The sequence below is a fragment of the Mus musculus genome, chromosome 15 (genome assembly GCF_000001635.26).
Source record: "Mus musculus strain C57BL/6J chromosome 15, GRCm38.p6 C57BL/6J".
Lineage (NCBI taxonomy): Eukaryota > Metazoa > Chordata > Mammalia > Rodentia > Muridae > Mus > Mus musculus.
Window position 1 is genome coordinate 87,891,606 of NC_000081.6, and position 23,997 is coordinate 87,915,602.

Consider the following 23,997-nt stretch of genomic DNA (forward strand, 5'->3'; position numbering starts at 1 on the left):
AGATACTTACAACTATACATAGCTGAGTTACATCTATACACAAGTATTTACAATGGCCTAGGGGGAAGGTGAACTATACAATAGACTAGAATAGGAACTATGGCAAGGGCACAAAGCCCTTGCCCCTGACTTCTAAGATTAAGTGGACCTTAGGTGGAGCTGCTTTTGATTCCCAGTTATTAACATTGAATTTTATCCCAGTTGGTTCCTGCCAGTCCTTTGTGTTTGCATTCCTCTGTTTTATGTAAAAATCCAGTAACCTCATTGTACCTGGCTGGTGTGTCACCTAACTTCCCTATTTTCTTCTGTATAAAAAGTTTGATGCTCGATTTGACAAATTACATTCAGATCCAGCACACTCTCTTGTGTCTGTGTCTGTCAATTCCCGCCAACTCTATGCCCATCTGTCTGAACCCCTGATTCCCACAGATTGAGGGGGGCCGACTGGGTCTGGTCCATGGCAGTTCAGGTGTGGGCAAGCATGCCCTGTCCAGAAACATGCTCTACTTTGCTGTTTTGTTCCTTCTACTTCCTCCTCCTCCCCCTCCCCTCCTCCTCCTACTTTTCCTCCTTCCCCCCTCTCCCACCTCCTCCTCTTCTTCCTCTTCATCCTCTTCCCCCTCTTCCTCCTCCTCTTCTTTATCCTCTCTCTCTCTCTCTCTCTCTCTCTCTCTCTCTCTCTCTCTCTCTCTCTCTCTCCACAATGTCCACATGGAACACTTTGTTTGGACTTGGGATGGAGCTCAGTTATAGCACAGTGGCCCAGCCCATGTGTGGTATTGGGTAAATGCCCAATAAATGAAGAAAATCCACAACTACATTTCAAAACAAGACATTCCCCTTCTGTTAAGACAGGGTTTTACTGCTGTGAACAGACGCCATGACCATGGCAAGTCTTATAAAGGACAACATTTAATTGGGGCTGGTTTACAGGTCCCGTGAGGTTCAGCCCATTATCATCAAGGTGGGAGCATGGCAGCATCCAGGCAGGCATGGTGCAGGAGTTGCTGAGAGTTCTACACCTTCATTTAAAGGCTGCTAGCAGAATACTGGCTTCCAGGCAGCTAGGATGAGGGTCTTAAAGCCCACACCCACAGTGACACACCTACTCCAACAGGGTCACACCTTCTAATAGTACCACTCCCCGGGCTGAGCATAGACAAACCATAACACCTTCTGAGACTGGATTGCAGCTCCCATTGAGGCCTTTAAACCATAGCTCCCTGGGGCCCAGTACCTCAGATCCCTTACTTGGTTCCTTCCTGGCTTTGCTGGAGTGTTGCCCAGTAGATGGCCTGTTGTTGTCATAGTCTTGAAACCAGCATTCATGACAGGAGCAAAAGGTGGAAGGGATCACTAGGTAGTTTGCTGATACTAGGATCTCTTTTGTGGTTAAGGAGATGACAGCAGCCATCAACAGAGTTGGCAATGGTGTTAGAGTGGCTACCCCTATGCTGTCACCACAGCCAAGTTCCACCCTGAGGTCTCCACAAGTGTTGACTTGAGTCCTCACAGCAATCTTTCTAAGCAGGGGGTGGCTAATTCTCTCATTGCTGAGATGAGAAAACTCCGTATCAGTGGTTGTGAGCAGTTTGTCTTACTTAGATGGTGAAGCTGGGTCCAAGTCCAGGCTGGGAACTGCTGTCTCTGATCACCAAAGCCCAGCACCCTACATTGTGTGTGTGTAGATGTATGCCTACCATTTTATGCTTGTGTAAACCCATTTGTATTTTCCTAGGAGAGTTATGCCTTAGCATGTTTAGTGTGCCAAGCTATCCAAAAAGACATGCAAAGACATGTGCCTTTTCCCAAAATCAGGGCCCAGCAACAATGCAGAAAACACCCCTGAGTCTCCCCTTGCCCATATTACCAGCCATTCCTTTACCTCTGAGTATGTACAAGGTCTTAAGGACTACCATCACTTTGTGGTAAGTTGGAAGAATGGGGAACATGGTCTCTTGGTTCCCACCCACATTCTGGCAGCCTGGGTATCTTACATGCTGGTGGGAAGCCCAGGATCATCTTTCTCTGAAAAGCTGCTTCCACAGGTGTCTGTCGTGCCTAAAGTCTGGACATTCTTTTGTCAGCTTTATGGCTCACCGATACCATCACAAATATAGATTATGTCCTCACGCTGCTTCTGGATTGACTACTAGCGGTGTGAGATTGAGTTCAGGAAACACGCCAGAACTCTAATTCCTATAGGCTGTGGTACTTCGTAAAGCTGTGATGGTTTTCAGCAGATTCCTTGGAAGCCACCGTTATAAACAGTGGTTCTCAACCTGTGGGTGGTGACCCCTTTGGGAGTTGAATGATCCTGTCACATGGGTTACCTGAGACTATTGGAAATCACAGATGGTTATATTATGATTCCTAATCTAATTACAGCTATGAAGTAGCAATGGAAATAATTGTATTGTTGGAGTCTCCACAACCCAAGGAACTATTATTAAAGTGTCTCAGCATTGGGTAGGTTGAGAGCCACTGGTACAAAACCCGAGGTCTGCAAACAGATGTAGTTTCATTTTTCATCTCGGACTGCATCATATATTTTTTTGACTTCTGCTTAATTTCTCTGGATGGATCGTCCCATACAGTCCCTCATCAAGTCCCAGAGGTGGATCTCTGCTTACTCCATCATCACAATGAAATCCATAGCTCTTTTGTCATGATGTATGTTGTTAGCTGCAGCTTTTCTCAGCAGACTGGTATTGGGGGTGGAGGGGTTGCATTCTCTAGTCTTTGGCTTTGAGAGCTGGTTTTAACCAATAGAGAATTCTTGGTGGGTGTGGTTTTTGTCAGCTTTGTCTATTACTGCCATGCTGCCTCAGACACTGTAGTGAGACATTGTTGGAATCATCTGGGGATGGAGAAAGTCAGCCACATCGAATGAAATGCTTGGGGTTGAGACTGGCATTAAGGGGCAGTGTGCTAAAGCAAAAGTCAGAAAGCAGCCCCACTGAGAGCATGCTCAGTGGGCTCCTGGTGCTCAGAAATCTAGAGTGGATCTGTAGTCAAGTCTGGCCTGAGTGGGGTTCTCAGAGCCTTCCTTCTCCACTGCTCTCCAAGAGGATCTGCCTGAAGGTTTCCCCCCCCCCCCCCCCCCGGCCCTACTCCTCTCTTGGGAGGTTCCTCTTTTCATCCTTTGCTATGAACACTTGACATCAGTGTGAACTGGTAGGATTTACTCCCTTCTCCTTGCAAGTATGGAAGTTCAGTGGTAGTCTGTCAGTCCCAGCAGGCATATGGGTGGTTTAATGTCCTTGTGGGATTGAAAAAGTGAAACATAAAAACTAGGCATTTAGGCCCAGGCTTGAGAATGTGACCTTTGTGACTCAATGCTCCAAGGTATGCTAATCATAAAACAGATAGCTGACATTCCTCCACCCACCCGCTTCCTGGTTTCAGGGAGTGTTTGTTCAAAAAGGACCACCCTGACCATTCATGGAACCTGCTATGCAAATGTGCTATTGTTGGGGCTCATAGAAACTGTCTTGAGAAATAACCTGCAGCTGGGCGTGGTGGCGCTTGCCTTTAATCCCAGCACTCCGGAGGGAGAGGCAGGCAGTTTTCTGAGTTTGAGGCCAGTCTGCTGTCTCATAAAACCAAGAGAGAGAGAGAGAGAGAGAGAGAGAGAGAGAGAACCCGCACAATTACCGGGTATCCCTTGTGACTCTTGTGACTTTGAACTTTCTCATGACTCTTAACTGGTATTTTTGGTATTTTCCAACAACCCCCTTGAGTTGTGGTTTCTTCCTTTAAATACCCCCTTACCCAGCTACTCGACGAGCCACGGTCCTCTACCCCTGTGTGGTGTATCACTGTGAGCCCAAGAGCACTCTTGAAATAAAAGTCCTCTAGCAGTTTGCATCAAGACCATTTCTCATGAGTGATTTGGGGTGTCACCTCTCCTGAGTCAGAACGTGGGGGAGTCCTCACGTTGTGGGTCTTTCAGGATTACACAAGGTAATGAGTTCTCAGGGAAACATGAGGGAATATGTGAAACCACCCATCCGGGCAAAGGTATACTCTTTAGCCAGCAACAACAGGAAATGCTGCCATTTGCAACAACACAAAAAACAGTGCTCTAAATGAAAATAGGAGAGAGAGAGGCCACATCTTGGTGGTTCCAAGGACAGGCAGCATTGAAGAGACGAACCCAAGGAAGGTCATCAGTGGATGGAACAGATAGGAGGAGATCCACACTTCTGGTAGGCAGTGTGGGTAAAACTATAACACCATTCTAGTGTATTTTCTTTTTTGTTTTTTGTTTTTTTGTTTTTTTGTTTTTTTCCGAGACAGGGTTCCTCTGTATAGCCTTGGCTCTCCTGGAACTCACTCTATATACCAGGCTGGCCTTGAACTCAGAAATCCTCCTGCCTCTGCCTCCCAAATGCTGGGATTAAAGGCGTGCACCACTCTAGTGTATTTTCTGCAGTGGTAAAATACTCTGACCAAAAGCGGTTTAGGGGAGGAAAGGGTTTATTTGGCTTACACATTCAGCTCACAGTTTATCAAGGAAGCAAGTCAGGGCAGAAACCCTGGAGGAACACTACTTGCTGGCTTGCTCATAGGCTCCTGCTTAGCTAGTTTTCTTATAAAGCACTGGCACACCTACTTAGGGAATGGTGCCACCTCTAGTGAGCTGTGCTCTCTCACATCAATTAACAATCGAGACTATCCCTCTAGGCACGCCCACAGACCAATCTGATCAAGGCCTTTCCTTAACTGACACTCCCTGCTTAGGCGATGCTAGGTTGTGTCTAGTTGACAGTTGGAACTAAGTAGGACAAACACACACACACACACACACACACACACACACACACACACACACACACACACACGGCACAGTGCATGCAGCTAACACACTGTGCTGTGTACTGGGGGAGATTCTAGGGAAGGTAGATTTCATATGCTCCCCCCACCCAAAACAAACAAACAAAACCCAAATAAGACAAAGGTAATTGTGAGAAGATAGTTTAATCAGTCTGCTTAACTTCAGCAATCCCTCCCTGTGTATGAAACCAAATCATAACACTGTATCCCTAAGTGCATGCAATTTTATTAAAAACAAAAGCACAAATAATAACCACCCTGCAGCTGAAGGGCTCCGGAGCATGGCTGTGGTTTCAATGGCCAGGCTATCTCTGGGAAACTCTGTGGTCACATATGTACCTGCTGCTGGTAGGTTTCTAGGCAGGAATCCACTGTCCTACTGAGACTTCACCCTGCTTGTGTGGCCTATGAGTCCCACTCACTCCAGGGGGTCCCTGGGCCTCAGGAGTTGGGGAACAGCTGTGCTTCAGTCCTAGTCTAATGGCATCTTCTTCCTCCCAGACCTTTTGTGCTTTCTCCTCCTCCTCTAGGGTCTGGAGCACTTGGCTGCCCCACCTTTCCTGGTTTATGTGCACCGTCATCACTCTTTTCTGGGCTGGTTAGGGTCTTACAAGCTGGCAGAGCACATGGCGATGGAGCTGACAGCTGAGCCTTTCAGGGAGATGTCCTTAACTCTGGGCCCTGCAGTGTCTGGTGGACCTTCTAGTAATTTAGGGGGTGCTATGACAATATGCCTTCCCTGACCTGATATCTATCCAGGCAGAGTCTCATGCAGAGCCAAACGTGAGAAACCATGGCATTTAATGGCATTCACTTACAAGATGATGCCTGTCCACTTGGCACGTTAGCTGCTGATCTTCACCATGTTCCTCAAACCACTGGACTCTACCTCCCTCATATCGTCACTGAACTGGTGATCACCAAGTCTGATGCAGCTTGGACAGAATTCAGATGTCACCTCTCCTTCCCAAAGACTGAAGTCGCCATCTGCAAAATGGGTGACCCCTGGAGCACAAGGCATCATGAGCTCTTCTGTGCTGAGGCTGGTTGGGGAGAGGGAGGAGGACTCCCTGGAGGATCTGCAGAGGTCCTGGCCCTGTCAGCCTGGAGTAGGAGCTGTCGCCACCATGCGTGGGTAGCCAGACAAAAATTGGTCTGGTCAATAGAATGTTTGCCTTAACTCAGATGACCAAGAAAAGCAACAGATTCAAGATGAGGGTGTGGTCAGATCTTGGGGTACCAGCAGCAGAATGTACCATTGAAGAATGAGGGGGACTCAGTGAGCTGGACCCTAAGCCCCATATGCATGCTATTGCATCTGTCACACTGCCAAGGGGACTGTGAAGCCTCCCCTTCCCCCAGATAGCCATGTCTTTATTCCCAGAAGCACAAATGTGACCTTAGATGGCATTGAAGATTGTGAGTGGAGTCCATCTCAGACTGGTGATGATGAGGGTTAGTCTGGTGAGTCCTAAGTGTCATTACCTCCAGCAGAGAGACAAAGCAAGATTAGGCGAGCAGGGAGGGAGTGGTCACATGATAGCAAAGGCACAGATGGCAGATGTGGCCCAAACCCAGAAATCTAGGATCCCCTAGAGGCTGGACCAGGAGCATGGGCTCTCTGCCTCCAGGGAATCAGACTCATTTGGGCTTCCCTCCTTCAGAGAAGTATGTGGATAGCTTAGCTTTCATGACAGTAGTGAGAAAGTTAAGAGACAGGAAGCTGCCTCACCAGGTTACTGAGAGTCTTCCAGACTGCCCATGTACCTTACCTCATTAGTCTTTTTCTGCCCTCTGTGACTATGTTCTTATTGTTGGGCTCCCTTTCCATGAGTGTGTGTGTATGTGTGTGTGTGTGTGTGTGTGTGTGTGTGTGTGTGTGTGTATGTGTGTTACATGTGTGTTAGTCTGTGCAAGAATGTGGGATATGTGTGGATGTGTGTGTAGATGAACAGGGTCCGTCTCTTTCCACATTTTTTTTTTTGAGACACTGTCTCTCGCTGAGCTCCAAGAGTTCCCTGATCGGCTAGTGTGGCTTGAAAGGGGAGCCTTAGAGATTCTCCTGTCTCTACCACTCCAGCCCTGGAGAGATAGATGATGAGAATGGCTTTTTTTGGTATGGGTTCTGGGAGATCAAACTTGGGTCTTCATGCTTCTGTGGAAAATACTTCACTGGCTGGCCTAACTCCCCAGCCCACCTATTTCGTTTTGTTTTGGTTTGTTTTGTTTTTTGTTTTTTTCAAGACAGGGTTTCTCTGTGCAGCAGAGCCATGGCTGTCCTGGACTTGCTTTGTGATCAAGTTGACCTCACGCTCCCAGAGACCTGCCTGTGTCTGCTTCCCAACCTGCTCTCTGTGTAGCCCTCTGCACTCCAACCTGCTGTGCAGCCAAGGCTGGCCTTGAACTTCTGAACCACAGGTGTTCACTGCTTTGCCTAATTTATGCGATGCGTGAGGTGGAGCCTGGGACCTTGGGCTTACTGGTCACACACTTACTACCCCCTCTCCTTTTGCATGGCTTCAAGAATGTGAAGTCATTAGGGTGGGCAAGAGGATTCATCAAATATTTCCAAACTGCCATTGCTTAACACACGGAAGACTAAGTCTGACTAAGGCAGATTTACTGAATCCAGGAGCTTGTCTGCTTGAGCCAAGTCATCTGGGAAACCAGGCTTCTTCCAACCAGTGGTTCATCTTCCCTAAGTCTCTGGGTCTCTTCGATCTGTGGCAGATGAGGTCGTTGAATGTCCTCGTGGGGCTCAGGGGCCAGACTCTCTGTTCAAGAGCTGCTGGGCCTGACAAAAGCAGTTGGCTGGAGTTCAGTTGAAGGTGAGGGACCCGAGGAGCCCAAGACAGCCTAAGTGATGAGAATCTGGGCTCTGAGCTCCTCTGCCAACATCCTAGTGAGCCCTCCTGATTGTGTTACATATTCATGTTAATCTCATGAATATGCAAAGCTAAGGCTACAGTTTAACACCTAATTTATAAAGACCTTGTATCTCCAATATTAATACAAATAATAAAAATTAAATGCCGATGAGGGACATTCCAGCTACAGAACTCTTTCGTGCCTGTGTGAGCGACTCCAAGCCTCCCTTTATTGAGCCTTATTAATTCCAGTGCTTATGAGCTGGGGACCCTGGCAAGTCACTTTATGTCTCTGAGCTGGGTATCCTATTAGTGAATAGGGATCAGTACCTACCTGGCAGTCCCAGGATGGTGAGGTGGTGTGAGCTCCCAGGTCTGAGCACCTGTGTGAGGGATTTGAAATGACCGTGAGTTTCCCAAACTCCTGAGCCCCAACCCCCGGCCCCTTCCCCCAGGGAAGACTGTACAATCCCCAGTTATAGCCAGAACAATAGCTAGTCTGAGCAGTGACTTGCCTGACCACCACTGGCATGGCCTCTGGGTACCCAATGAAAGGCTCACAGATGCAGGTGCCTGATGGCTGGATCACTTGTTCTTCAGGTCCTAGTTCTTTGCATTTAGGATGCGTGATGCCCACTGAACCTTGGCTGTGTTGGCTGTGTGCAGTGACTCTGTATTTGTTTGTATCTATTCACCCTCGGGTATGAGGGGGTCAACCTCAGTTCTTATTCACCTGAAGGGGGCAGAATGGTCATCAATTTTACCCAAAATGTAAACTATATTAAAAAAAAAAAAGATCCATGATTCTAGGAGGGCTCAGTAATAAGGTCATGTATCACGAGGCAAAAGCAGCACTCAGGATAACAAATTTTTACTCCTTGGGAAAGAGAGTCTAGCCTCACCCACTTCTGACCTTGGAACCTAAGTGTCCCTTCCCCAGGACCCAGTGCTCCTTTTTGGATGCCATGTGGTACAAAGCGTCCCACCCTGCCCTGTGTGTGTTTGCCTATTCATTCACCTGTAACTTTTAGCGACAGTCAGTCCAGAGCCGTCTCCTCGACAAGAATTTTACAGCTCTTCCTAAAACGTCCATTTCTGTTCCTCTAGGAAACGTCTGCTCTGCTGAGCTGCCATTCCGGGACGACGTTGGAGGAGGTCAACGAGGCCCCAGCTGCGGGGACTCTGCTCAAATGGAAACTCCATTCTCTGCTCTCTGACTCAGATCCCTCCTGGGTCTCTGGTTTACTCCATTTCCCCCCACTTCCCTCCTCTGGTCTCATTTTAAATAGAATCCACCAGCAATCAGAGCGTGAGGCCAGCAGCCCAAGTTGGAAACGAACCCCAGCTCTAGGGAAGGGGGGCAGGTAGAGGCACGGCTGAAGGACGTCTCCTGCTGGAGACAACAGCCGCCCAGTTCTTCCAAATGGCTCTACTTTCCCGGCTCTGGCTCTTTCCTTAATGGCCATGCCTTCCCTGGAGCCTGGAAACTGGGACAAGGCAGCGTTGTGCAGCAGGAGACGGGCTGCCTAGGCTCCCGGGGACCAGTACGTCCCCTGCATCTTGGGCAGTTTCTATCTGAGGAACCAGGACTGAAGGCATTGAGAACTTAGAGGGGAGGCTTCATCTCCCTTGCAGACAATAAGGGTGTTGGAATGTTCAAGCAGAAGATGGACGCACCTTTCTGTGTGGCCATGAGGCAGGCTGAGCAGGAGGCCATGGCTCAGGGGAGGGTGCTGGTTCTGATTGGGCGGTGGGTTTGGCGCACCAGGCTGAGAACTGTGACCCAATAGGTCTTCACTGATGGATGGATCTCAGAGAGCTGACCTATTCAGATCTCCCAGGTGACACAGCAGTCTCATAGTAGGGGCTTTGTATGGACCAGATGTTCTGACTGTTCCAACTGTCCTCTAAAAGGCCGGCGTCGATTTAAAGCCTCAGGTGAGTACAGACAGGGAAACTTGCAGCCAGTGGGTGGGTGGGCAGAGCCAGAACTCAGCCAAGTCAATTGACCCCAAATCCCACATTGGGTATTCTGATCCCCAAACCTGTTTTCAGACTCAAGGTCTACTCAAGGGAGCAACCCTATCCCTCCATTCACAGCTAAGTGCTTCTAGGATTGGGGACTGTGTAGCCACAATTCCACCCTGTCCTGGGGCAGATTTAATCTCCAGAGACTCCTCAAATGATTCTCTCATCTTTGAGACCTTTAAGTGTTGGGTGGTTTGGAGAGCCTTAGGTCGGTATCTTTGCTTCCACTGTGAAGCTCCTGCAGCAGCAGGGGTGGAAACTTGTGTGCACAGACTGGGATGTCACAGAACAGGTCAGAGAGACGCCAGTCTGTCATTTGAAGTATGAGTCTAAGGGCAGCTCCTTCACACTCTCTAGAGTTCACCAAGCTTCCTTGGAAGTGGGGACATGAAAATGTACAAATGGCACCCGGGTGGCCTCTTCCTCTTGCAGTTTAGTGAGACTTTAGATAGTTTTGTTGTCAGAGAGCAGGTTCAGTTCCTTTGTAGCTCAGGATAGCCTTGAACTTGTGACCATTCTCTTGCTTCAGCATCCCAAGCGCTGGGATTATAGGAGCACAGCACTACATTAAGCAGTGGAGAGCGAAGGTGAGAGGGGAAAAGAAGAGGCGGGCCAGCTGTCTGCCTACTTTTCCTGTCCTCAGCACTGCCCTTACAGAGAGTCTGTGACACCCATGAGTGAATGTGCGCACCTACAGCGAGTCAATGTGTCAGCGGGGCAGAGCACAGCACTGAGTGATGGGTGGGGGTGGGCAGATCCATGCCCAAAGGCTGGCTTTACATCCACAACACACCAGGATCTGTTTCCAAGGCAGACCAAAGTGAGTGCTCTAAAATGGGTAAATGGCGAAGGGACTGGGTGAAGCACACCATTCCATGCTCCTGGTATGTTTTTTTTTCCATGACAGCAAGCAAATAAAAACAGCTGGTTTTGCTTGGTGTTTCATTCCCATGGTGGTGGTAAGGCAAAGTACGCATGGAGCTATAGGCTGTGCAATATCAATTGTCACCATGATCTTGCTACAGGAGGCAGGAGCTCTTAAAACTGCATGCACAACTGGAGAGTGCAACCTGGGTGGCACCGTTCACATTAGCACTAGGAGGCCGAAAGTCTCCCTAGGAATCTGTGGTTTCGCAGCAAATGAAAAATGCCTCACAGCTGGAGCGAGGGAGACAAGAGGACAAAGATGGAGGCAGAGCCACAGCTTTGAACCGGACACCTTCGAGGGTTCTCACTTTGCATGACTAGGTCCTGTAGATTATGGAGCCATGGGAAACATCTCTCCTATGGTTGTACTTTCTGCCCCTAGCAAGGCTCTGCCGACCTGAGTGTGTGAGTAGGCGACAACTCAAGAGTTCCAAGTCAACTTTTCACCTGGTGAGGAAGAGAAGGAAGCAAGACAGGGATACAGAGTTGCCCAGGAGCCACACCAAGCTTGGGGACCCGGTGCATGTCCCTCTCTGCCCAGCTGCCTGGTTCTGTGAGCCACAGCCATCTTCTAAGAGATCTGCAGTCAGTCATGTGACCTTTCTCTGGTTCCACCACAGGACTTTCACTCCTCATACCTCCCTGGGTACAGAAAAGGCAGGTGAGTGGACCAGTTGGGTGTGTACTAGAACAGTTCTGGTAGGAGGCAGGGAGCCTGGTCCGTGGTCCATGCTGTAGTAGCAGGGACCATGGAAGCTGGCCTCTGTGACTTGAGACACTGCCCTTGAGTGCCTGAGTCTTCTGGTGGGTCCCTAGCTACACAAACAGTATTGCTCTGCATGTTAAAAAAAAAAAAAAAGCAAGGCAAACAAGTGAGGTTTGCAGGAGGAAAATATCAATATTCCAGCAATATCGAGTTCCTGTTCCTCAAATTGTAGAGGAGATAATGGACAGAAACGAGGCGCATTATCGGTCGTCTCTAGTGGGCTCTTTGGTGCATGGGGCATCAATCCGCAGTGCCGGCTGGTGTCTCCTTGCAGGGAAATTAAATAATGCTGAGTGACAGCTCATGTGCTCATTACCTGGAGGAAGCCCACCTTCCGGAGGCAGGAATTTAAAGTCTCCACCAGGGCGGAGGAGCCAATTTATAGCCCATCACTCAGGCTCCTGACACGGAACTCTGCGCTTGCCATTTTGTTAATGAGGAATCACATACATTCTAAGAGCCTGCTTCCCTAAAGAGATGCTTTGCGTGTCCTGGTGAAATTAAGATGACTTTGATAGGGACACACAGCCAAATGCTTAATGACTTTTTAACCTTTCACGACAGTCAGCTGGAACAACCGTTGGACAATTCATCATGGTGATATCAGAGTTCACGTAGGGCTGAGACGTAGGGAACTGGCTTCTGTCTGAAAGATGGCCCACCCGACTCTAACTCCCAACAACATCTGGGCCTTAGTTTCCCAAGTCTGAGCCTCATGACTCTCGTGTTCCAATGGAGCATGGCCAGTTTAGGGCACACACCAATGATCCCTGACCCTTCTACCACCCAAGGGTGCTGTCTGGCTGATCTTCCACACCTCAGCTCCTGTGTCCTCCCCTCCCCCAGGCCCTCTTTATTCAGCACCCACTTCGGCACTCCACCTGGCAGCACACTGGGTCTCAAAAGCGTGTTTCTAGTCTTATGATTGTCTCTCATCGGTCCTCTCATTGACACACACGAACACATACTGGGTGGAGCAAGCAGACCCTCCCAGCCCTTGAGGTCCAGGCAAGATGACTCTCACCTCTGTGGCTCTAGATTCATTGGCTGCAGGCAAAAGCACCAAACTGCTATTAAGAGGCTTATTGGATTCCTGAGAGACCCAGCCTTGCTGTTTGGATGGCTTTCTGTGCACCCCGCTTATCTGTGAGACACGGTTGTTTCCAGTACAGAGAGGCTCACCCTACAGAAGCAGGTTCCTACCTGTAGAATCTTGATAGGAGAAGACATATCCTTGGAAAGGGGCCTCTAGAGTGAAAAATCGTGGTGGGGAGAGCGTACAGGTACCAACTAGAGCATAGGTTTTGAATCCCTAAGGGTCACTTTGTGTTCTAGTTTTGTCCCCAAGAGACTCAGCTGAGAGGCTCACTCACCATCAAAGGCCATAGATAGAGCAGAGCAGGACTCCTTGATTCTCTGAAGGGGATCACAGCAGCCATGACACTCCTCTGTGTGTCTTCTATGAAAACTCAGTCTTCGTGGCTTTGCAATTTGGAGGCCTTGGCCCAGGTTGGGTGGTATTGCTTCCTTCTCAGGCTGTGAGAGGTTCTGACTGGTCTCTGAGCTTGTAGTTTCCTGCTTTTTCTTGGCTGGGAGAAGCCGTCTCCCACTGTTTCTCCTCATGTTGTCAAACTCTGCACTTGTCTGTCTCTGTCTCGGTTTTGCTTAGAAAAACCAGCCATCTGGTATAGGGCCCATCCATTACCTTCCTCTTCGCCGGGCCAGCTCTGAGTCTTTCCAAATCAGGAGGCCTCACTTTTGGATCTGCATCATGACGGACAGAGCTAATACCATGGTGAGGGTCAGTCGTCAGGTTTCTTTGCATTCTCTAGCAATGATCCCATTTTGAGCTGTTTTGGTTTGGATAAACTAGAACCTAGAAATCTCTGAAGAACTAATAAGTGAACAGTCAGATTCCATCCTGGGTCCAGAACAATAAGTTCTTTACTCTGCAGGGACAGCTCATCTGCTGATTCCTTCTCCTTTTATAGGGTAGAGAAGAGCAGGCACTAGAAAACCAACAAAAACAAAACAAAACAAAACAAAACAAAACAAAACAAAACAAAACAAAACAAAACAAAACCCAAAACTCTGCTTTCTAGGAAAATTGTGAGCCTTCTCATTGCAGAGCAAAGAGACCTGGGAGTAGTATGCAAGAAATGGGGGTGTCCCTGGGAGATATGGTTAGAGCTAGTACTGCCAAATCAAAAATGGGGGACATAGAAAGTAAGTAGCTAAGACTCCCCAGTTATAAGCTCTGGTAAGTCCTGGGGCTTATACCTGCTGAGGGGTTCTGGGTTGCCTGCTCAGCAGGCTTCTCAGTGGAGAGTAGGCTCGCCAAGTGGCCAGTGTGTGCCTCTCTGCTGGGGAGCCAGTAGAGAGCCTGTGGCTTCCTCTGGTGCCTCTCCAGCCATTTGTCATCACAACCGTCAATCAGAAATTTCACATCTGAAAGTTAAATCACAGCCAATTGTCACGGCAGTCATTGCCAAGGCATTAGAGTCTCACTTATGGAATTGTTTTCTGAAATGGCTCATTGGGAAATATTTTCTGCTCAGATGAAAGTTTTGCTGCAGGGAACACAGCACATGAATTTGAATGATAAACTTGGGGTGTCCATTTGCAGAGCCCGGCCTCTCCCTGAGGCTCAGCGATATCCCTTGATGGCTGTTCTATGCCCTAGACACACTGCCAACCTCATTTCATAGAGCACCTGCCACCTGGAGTTGCCAGAAAATAGGGATGCTGCCCTGTAGTGGGTGGAGATGCCCCCCCAACCTTGAAATGGATGTCTACCCCAGATCCTGCGAACACCACTGGGTTTGAAAACTATGCAGATATCATTAGGGTGACCTTGAGGTCATGGGAGAGTCAGGATATAACCTCCACATCAAATAGCTGATGTTCTTAGAAGAGACAGAAAGGAGAGAAAGAAGTCAGAGGAAAGGCATGGTTGTAAGCGGACCAGGACTGAAAGCCACCACAGCCTGAAAAGACAGTGGGGCTCTTCTCCTGGAGACACTGTGGAACCGCTCTGGGAGGATGTAGCCTTGGAGAAAAGCAGCTCATGAAGTGTTCTGTCCTAGGTTTGGCATGGGCAAGGGCATCCAGCAAAATCAAAGCATCTAGATGCCACTGACTGGCCCTGCTGAGGGTGCGATTCCACAGTCTTTCTCCTTAATAGTTTCAAAGAGTCTTCTTCCGTTTTGTAACACTCTATGGGGAAGGGGTTATCTATTATATGAGAGTGAATGCAGATATTTGTATCAGGGATGTAGAGAGAGGTCCGTGCACAGGGAGGACAGGGAAAGCAGGCTACAAAAATGGCTTGTTGCCTGACCCCAACTGGAGGGTCCCTGGGGAATATAGTCACACTATACAGGGAAGTATTAGACCTCTGGTAGGCACTGGAGGGTGGCAACAGAGTTGAGCCTACTGCAGACACTAGTTTCATTTTCTTCCCCCAAAAGTGTTGGCAGGGTATGGGGTTCCTGCTGCCAAGTCCCCGACTTGACCCTGCCTCGCCTGGCTTAGGACAAAGCTGGCACTGCTTGTGGTGTAGACAGAGTTGGGAGGATCAGTCACAGGGTTGATTCGCAGTATGTATTTCACAACCTTGGGAAGGTAGTGTGGGGATAAACGCAGCCCCCCTTCTATCCATAGGCCTGTGGGACTGGGCTCTGGGGAGCCTGAGGTTGCAGGGCCAGACACATACTGGTAGTTAAGAACTGTATCGGGAACTGGTGCAGTATGCTTCACAGGGGGACTTGAAACCCCAGTGACTCCTGAAACCATGTAGTCCTTCTCATGGGTAAATTTCCAAGGATTAATATGGAATTTGAGGCTCAAGCAATAAATCTTCAGTCAGCCAGATTGAATAAGACACCGGTCAAAGCATCCACCAACTCCAGACTGATCACACAAAGTGAGGGGCTGCAAGGCAAGGGCCCTTTCATACTTGGTAGCAGGTGCTTTCCCACAGAGCTACCCATAACCCCTGGTCTCCCTGGTGATGGTGACATAAATGTAGCTGTCCTGGCCAAAGAGCTACATATCCACACATCCACCCAGCTGCTGCAAGAGAGTCCCCAGGACAGAAGGGTAAATGGGAGACATGGAGACCCTTTGCCCATCCCTAGTGCCAGGGTGAGCTTATGTCACAGGCAGGCCTGTGGGCCTCAGGGCCAGCTGGGGAGGCAAGTTGTGATGCATAGTGGTTAGCATGGGAAGGGAGCTTCCCCACATCATGCCACACAGAATAATTACATGCCTGTGCTCCATAGGTGTGAGCTGCTTCCCCGTGACTGTCATTGTTCACAAAAAACCACACACGACTGAGCTCTTGCATTGGTGTATGACGTGGGCACAGTGGAGGTGATCAATGAGTGACCATCAGTGGACCATCTGCAAAAGGTAAGCAAGGAACCCAATAAACTCATGGGTTGTGTTGAAATGGTGCCTGGCACTGTTTCCCTCTGGCTTCCACCCTATACTAATATGGAGGAAGACATGACACATACCCAGGAGAACAAGACAATGTGACCTATGGCCCAAGCTCCTGATTTGGAGCTAGATCCTAGAAAGAACCTGCCTCCGTTGTCCACACACACACAGCCATGTGGTACCCAGTTTAAGCAGCTCCTGTAAGAGGGCATTATGGGTGAATGGAGCTTTCTGGGTACCACATTTGGAAGTATGTACCCTTCTGCAAAGGCATGGTCTGTGTTGAGAAGTTCATACCAGGATCTGGGGGGTTTAGTGTACTTTCTCTTCATGATCAGAGTAGACATACCAGCTTTCCTAACCAGCGGTCAGGTCCCGAAAAAGACCGTGGGTGCCTAAGATAAGAAATCATTCTAGATAAAAAAAACACCCCAGGGCCAGCAAACTGTGAGTGAGCCAAGAAGCTACTAGTTGGGTCTGAATCTCTACAAGAGCTTCGTGTCCCCTGAAGACAGTAGAAGCTCCTGAGATCTCCAGAGTTGTTAGCGTGGGAATCGGCTTAACAGTATCTTTCACTGTGCTGACTGGGGTCAGCACTCTGATCCTGGGAACTGTGAGGACCAGCAAGCCAGGAAGGAGACAGTTCCACACAGGGCGCTGATGTCTATTTTCATTTGTTCCTCTGTCCCGTGTTTGCATCTAAGGGATTGGATGAACAGATGGACTCCAGGGGCCCAGAGCAGTTCCAGGGGCCTTGGCCAATCCTTTCCATCAGTAAAGGATGAAAGATGCAGCAAACCCAACCTCTGCCATTGCGTAACACTGTGGCTTCCCAAATGTAATCATGCAAGGGGCCTCTATAGAGACCTATGGGAGGAGGACCAGCTAGCTAAGGAGAGTCTTTTGCAACCTATCTGGTACCTCTTTCTCCTCTCACCCAGCTCTCCTCACTCTCTCAGAACCCAGTGTCTCTCACCTAGGAACCATCCACGTATCCCACCCTTCTTGAGCTGGGCCTGGCATGGCACAGGTGCTTTTTTTTGATTATTAGCAAAATGCCAGAGTAAACTTTATGGGAGAGCTGCCCGTCAGCCACAGGATCAAATTCCCTACCACTACCTCTGTCTCCCCCATGACTTGAGAGAAAGAAACTGTAAGGGCACTCTTGGCTGACCTCTGAACTTTGGCTACTTGGGCAAATGCTTTTTATCCCCTTGGGTTAAGATTTCTGGGATATCTGCTGGCCTACCTTTTAAAAACGTAGCTAATTAATGTAATGTCTCTGTGTATGTACTTGAGTGTGTGTATGTACATCGTGTGTATACACTGCACATGAAGGCCAGAAGAGAGCATCTGATCTCTTGGAAACAGAGTCGCAGGTGGTTGTGAGTCACGTGATGTGGGTGCTGGGAATAAATCCTAGGTCCTCAAGAGCAGGGGTCTTTAACACTAAGCTATCTCCACCCTTGAAAAGGACTTTTTATTAGTATGTATTTACTGTATAAAATAGTGAGTTCCATTCAACTGTAACATGGGCTTTGACCATCTTCACTTCTTATTCCTTCTTCTACCCCTCTCCTTATCCATTTATGTCCTGGGTACTGCCTATTCTACTTTAATGTGACAGGTGTATACTGAAGGGATTGCTGATGACAAGTGAGTTCAGGGGTCATTTAAAATGAGAATGCACAGGGAAGTTCAGAAAGTAAGAGCGGAACTTGCATGGTCGCTGGGGAGGAAGCGCATTCTCAGCTAATAAACTCCACCCACTCTTTCCTTCTCACGGTCATGCAGTAGCCCGCAGGAAGTCATTCCATGGGTCTCTTTTGCCTATCACGTTAGATGCAGGCAGAAGTCCACAGCACAGTGATCACAAGATTCTTAAAGACATGGAAGCTGGAAACCTGCCTCTTCTTCTGTAGGTAGCTGAATGCCATTCCTGGGGGCATCTGGGGGCATTTCAAGAGGACACCATCTTGGAGCTGGCACTGGACAGTGGCTAGCCTTCAGGGATGGAACATCTGTCATGACTTCCTAACTCTGCGCCCAGCAGTAGCTCTCTCAGCGGCCATCTGGGGACATCAGAACAAGCACACATAGGACAGGGCTGGTGAGTCTATTACCATGTCCCTGGATCATTCCTTGGAACTTCTCACTAACGTGGTCACTGCAGAGAAGCAGAGCTGCCCTGCTCTCTAGGAGTGGCTGTGGGTTCCCATTACCTGCTGGGAAGATGGTGTTATCTCAAGTTTCCTTGGTCTCAGGCATCAAGAGGACCTCAGTGCATAGACATGCAACCACACACAGTGCAGGATTCATATATAGGTGTGTGTGTCTGTGCATACACACACACACAAAGGTACACAGGTGTACACACACACACACACATACACAGGCACTCAGATGCATGCTTGCCATTGTGCTTATAAAAGCAGAGCCATCCCTGACTGCATTGGCAGATAGTGGCTCCTTGTCCAATCATTGCCGGGGCTTCAGCCTCTCGGCCTCCCCTGGATCCTGCCCTGAGGCCGCTCAACCTTTCTTAGCCCCCAGCATGGCTGAGATCCAGCTAAGCTGCAACAGTGAGCTTGCCTCATTCTCTTCATCACTCCAGATGTGTGAAGTGTGAATTTAACCTGACATTTTCCCACACACATATATTCTTATGTCCATTAGAGACCACTAACCTCACCCCGAGGCTGGCCAAGAAGCTTCCATGGAGTGGTGTCTGCCCTACATACCCCACAGCATACATAGCACAGTACTTTTATTCTCTCCCAGAAACTGATAGATCACTGTGACCCTCCAGATCCCAGGCTTTCCCGGGTTCCCGCAAGCAAGGTTGGGGTGCTCTGGGGTTGTCATTTCACAGGAAGACAGCATGAGTGTCCTTGTTTGGATTTTTGTAATTCAAGATCATTGTCCCAACCACGTCCTACCCACCATCACCATCTCTCCCATTTATTGTGACTTGATGGTCCCAGCTTCAAGATAGGAGCTTAATTCCATGTATTAGAACCATCTGTGCTTTTGTAGGCTTCCTAGGAGTGTTCTCCATACCATTGTGGGGGCAGGATTCTCGCTGTGGGGTACACATTAGCCTGGCAAATGTCCAAGCAGTTGGAGAGTTAGGAGGCGTGTACATTGGAGACAGGGTGAAATATTCACTTTTTTTTATGTGGGGATTATAAGAAAATGAATCAAAGATCTGAGTGGATTAATTTAGACGGCAGAAGTCCGTGGATGCAAGAACCAGAGACACCAGGCAACTGAATTGAACAAATAGAAGTGATATAAAAGCTAAGAGGCAGGGGGACAGTTTGCAGCGGCTGTCAGCACAACCATCCCTGCTTTTGACAAGAGAAATACAGTTTCTTTATGGGATATTGTGTTTTCCGTAAGCCTCGTAATGAAATTTTGAAAAGCCCAGTGACGTTGATCCAAATTTTAGCTGGGAAGACTATTATTAAAATTGATAATGCTGGCCTAATGCAGTCTAAGTTATGGGTACCGGAGATGATAAATCTTGAAAATTTGCATTGTATAAAAACGTTTTAGTAGATGGTTTTGTAGTCAGGAAGATGAGCTGACTTTTTGATTGGCCGCTACAGTGCAGAAGAGCGGAGATAAATGCTGGATAAGGCGGACCGCACCTCCAGGGAAGAGTTTGAGATGATAAACGGCTTTCCTGGGCTGTTCACGAACATTTACTTCTAATCATTTAGCTGCATTTACTGTTTGTAATGTGAAGTACCTGAAAGGGTGGGGGGCGGGAGCTGAGTCTATGACTCCTGAAGCTTATTCGTCTTTTTATGGACTCAGGGACAATGGGGCTGGGGGAAGGGCAGGCGCTTCTTCCCATGTTTTCCCCTAATGTCCTCCCTGGGGAATTGGCATCCCAGACCCTTTCACCTGCCTCCCTCTGGCTCTTGTGAAGCCTGAACTCCTGAGCCCATTTGTGTGAACCAGCTGAGCAAACAGACATCTTTCTTATGCGAGAAACTCCCCATCTCCCACTGGACTCTGACTCACAGGAGAGAAAGATCTCTTTTTCCTTAAAGGGTGCTACTCTTGTTTCCAGTTCCCCAATGCTTGAGCAGTATGGTGGTTTGAATGAAGAATTTGAACTTGCGGTACCCATTTACAGGGTCTTCCTAGAGGAAGTATATAATGGGGTGGGTGGACTGTGAAATTAGATAGTCTCACTATTTCTGATCATCTTCTCTACCTCTGGCTTGTGTTTGAAGTTTTGAACTCTCAGCTCCCAGTTCCTGCCACTGTGCCTGCCTCTGTTTCTCTGGACTTGTGAGTCCCAATAAAATCTGTAAGTTGCTATGACGGTGGTGTTTTATCACAGCAACAGAAAAGTGACTTAATGCAGTGTTCAAAAAATAAAAACCACACCACAGGGTGAAGAGGTGCCAGCAGTGGCTCCAGATCTCCAACAGGGTTGGATGGGAGATGAGGAAGATCCAAGTGCAAGTCTTTGGGAAAGATCCTTGCTCTTAGCCACACACCTAAAGGAAGGTCCTGTCTCCATTCACAACAGTGCCTCCTCCTTATGGCAGCCACTCTTGCTTACATAGCTGTAGCATACATATGCATGCTGGCATGTACTGCTTATGGCTTTGAGGGTCTTTCTTTTTTATTTTTATTCCATTTGTGGTTATTATAATTATGCTGTATTGGATGGTGACTTGCCAAATCCTCACTCTTACAACTCGACTGTGATAGGCCTGCATTAAGTCTACTTTTGCCTGTCTGCCCATACTTGGGCCTCACAGGGAGCAGTATCGGGATGGGTGGGTTCTTACACGCAGCAATGGCATTAGTCCTGATGCGACAAACATCTGGGATCACTGATGGGGACTGTTGGTGGCTGTGATGCTCAGTGACTTTACTAAACACCACTGGACCCAAAGTCTCAATATACATCTTTATCAAGGAGACAAGCACAGGGCAGTTTTTGTGTCCTCAACCTCTTTGCTAAGCAATGGAAACTCTTGAGAAATGTCAAGAAGAGGTGGACTCCCTAGAAGTTGTACTAGTTTGCTTTTTATTGCTGTGATAAACACCGTGACTAAGAGTAACTGTGGAGGGGAGAATTTATTTGCTCTTACAACTTTCAGATCATACCCCATCATTGATGGGAGTCAGGGTGAGAACTACAACAGGTCAGAAACCCAGATGCAGGGACTGAAGCACAGACCATGAAGGAATGTTGCTTACTGACTTGCTTCTCCCTCTCTTTCTCAGCCCTCCTTTCTTATACAACCTAGGACTGCCTTCTCAGGGTGGCACCACTCACCATTAACCAAAACTTGCCCTCAGACCAAGCTGATGAAAGTATCTTCTTAATTAAAGACCTTCTTCCTAAATGATCTTAGCTTGTGTTAGGCTCTCAAAAACTAACTGACTTAAGAGTCCAAGGCTAGAAGACTACAACCTGAGTAGGAACCTGGTGATCCCACAATACAGAAGGGATGTGTATTCTGAAGACGTCTCATGTTTTGTCTACCCACAAGGAAGCCAAGCCTGTCTGGAGCAGAAGCCACAGATAAATCTACCCTAACAGGATGGGACAAATGACCATGGCTTTCAGTGGAGGTAAGGCCCTCCCTCAGAGGGTCCTAGACTCTCTTTTGTGCTGAAGGATATATTAAAGAGACTCAGCTCTGGCCAACTTAAGTCTGGGGAGCTCTTTGTACCTTCAGGATCCCTGATGCCTAAGACTAAGGCATTGGGCATTGCTGGGGATCATACTATGACCCTCCTCTTGGGGACATACTTGGATCTGACTGACTCTCCTTTGGCTTGATCAAGGTCACAGAGATAACTATTTATCGTATAGATGCCAGGTAAAGCTGAAATAGCATACTGATGTCTGCATATTAAGTGGTGTGGAAACTACAGTTCACAAATATCAACCTGGATCTACACACTAAGCACATGGGTGGTGGAGGAGAGACCTGAAAAAGGATTTAGCCCCACAGTACAAACAGAACCCTCCAGCCTACAGCTTAAAATCACCTACCCACAGAATCCAACCAAGGGCCAAGGCAGTTGGTACTCAAATGAGAGGGTAATCTCTTGATCCTAGCACTGGGAATCTCCAGCATAAACATAAGAGTTGTCAGGAGAGCATTAGCAGTAATGTTATAAATATTCTTTTTCTTATTTCTTAGTAACCCAGAGGCTCCCTTGTGCACTAGAGGCAATCATGCAGTCTCTGAACTGTACCTTCAGCCCATTTTAAATATTCCATGTTGAAACAGAATCTCATTGATTGCCCAGGTTGGCTGTGAACTTTCTCTGTGGTTCAGGCCAGCCAGATTATTCTGAAGTTAACGGCCCAGGAACAGAGTTTTAAGTTACCCCAAATTCCATGTTCCACATGTAACATTTTCATGGTGTTTTTATAATAACAGAACAAAGTCAATCATTAATCAAGGCACTTTTAAAATTCATTGATGGAAACATTGGGTAGGAAGTTTGCGGCAATGTAGGGGAACCTCTACAATAGACTTCAGATGCTATCTGATGGCACTCAGCCTGTTGGTGGAAATCAGTGGTCAGCTAGTACATTCAGAAAGGCTTTTATCTATTAGTCACAGGCTATTGGGGCTGACAAAGGTAAAGAATGGCTACTAAAGCGGGTAAAGATAGTCCGAGATAAATTGTAATTAGGCTTTGGGCTTGAAACATTCCAACATCTCTATTATCATTGAGATTTTCATCAGTTAATCAGTCTGGTAGAAGTTTCCATGTAAAGCATGGTTCTTTCCAGAATCTTTCAATCATGTAGCTGGGGTTATAGTGGTGGAGGTAGCTCGATTTCTCTCCCTCCTCATCTCCCTTCCTTTCCTTTTCTCCCCCCTCTTCATCCTCTTCCTTCCCCCTCTTCCTCCTCTTCCTTCTCCCTCTTCCTCCTGTTCCTCCCATCCTCTTTCTTCTCCTCTCCCGCTTCTACCTCCACCCCCACCTCTTCTTCCTTCCCCCTCTTCTCCCACCTCCTCCTCCATCTCCTTTCTTTTCTGGTGCTGCAGACTGACCCTCGTACCTCACACATCCTCAGCACATGCTTTCCCACTGACTAACATCCCAGCCCTACGAGTGTCCTCAAACCCAACAGCATCATAGAACATCTCAACAGGTAAATAAATGAAATCAGAAATGAAAAGGGGGGCATAGCAAAATATCTTAAAATAATTATTCTGTTTGTTGAATATTAACAATTGAAAATATGGAAATGTTCTACAAGCATCATGGAAATGTTATTGATAACTTTTCTCATTGTGCTTGAAATTAGCATTTTCTTAATGTTTAACTTCAAACAGTTTTTTGCTATTTTGAAGTTTTTAAAATATACTTACTGATAAAATAATTTCCCTCCTAGCAATACTGATAATTATTTTTTTAAATTAGGTATTTTCCTCATTTACATTTCCAATGCTATCCCCAAAATCCCCCATACCCCACCCCCACCCCTCTACCCACCCACTCCCACTTTTTGGCCCTGGCGTTCCCCTGTACTGGGGCATATAAAGTTTTCAAGTCCAATGGGTCTCTCTTTCCAGTGATGGCCGACTAGGCCATCTTTTAATACATATGTAGCTAGAGTCAAGAGCTCTGGGGTATTGGTTAGTTCATAATGTTGTTCTACCTATAGGATTGCAGACTGATAATTATTTTTAAAGTAAACTTATAGTTAGACAATGTACACAGATATATAATGTGTTTTAAATATTCTCTCACTATGTCAGGTGGTATCATATAAGGGCTTTTGAATATTTTTCTAAATGATTCATTTTTAATATTCTATGCTCTTTTACTCTGCTTAGTTCCCAAAGAATATTTTGCATGTTTTGAAACAATTTAGTACTCAACATTTGATATAGGATCCTAAGTTACAGATAGTATTAAATGCTCAATAATGATATTTTTAGGGTATGAAAGGCTATGAATGTAAAAGCTGAACAAATTTTTATGTATAATTTGATTCTCAAAATACTCAATATAATTAACATGTTTGATATATAGAATGCATTTAAATAATAAAAAAATTAAGAAAAAATAAAAAAGAAATCCTCTAAGTTAGGACACACAGCTCGAGGGCAGACATGCAGT

The 23,997-nt window shown here is 47.4% G+C and overlaps 1 long non-coding RNA gene across 2 annotated transcripts in view; it reads left to right on the top strand.

The window, feature by feature from the left end:
* The window catches only part of Gm35599, a 141,148-nt gene that overhangs the window by 87,710 nt on the left and 29,441 nt on the right, over nucleotides 1–23,997 (top strand). The window contains exons 3-10 of one of the 2 annotated variants that reach the window (XR_003951504.1): nucleotides 8,814–9,644; nucleotides 10,264–10,321; nucleotides 11,282–11,322; nucleotides 14,898–15,026; nucleotides 15,711–15,840; nucleotides 17,793–17,980; nucleotides 21,396–21,477; nucleotides 22,917–23,023. This is a non-coding gene — a long non-coding RNA (predicted gene, 35599). Of the gene's footprint in view, nucleotides 1–8,813; nucleotides 11,323–14,897; nucleotides 15,027–15,710; nucleotides 15,841–17,792; nucleotides 17,981–21,395; nucleotides 21,478–22,916; nucleotides 23,024–23,997 lie in introns of both variants that reach the window. The other variant, XR_875545.1, reaches the window with a different exon arrangement.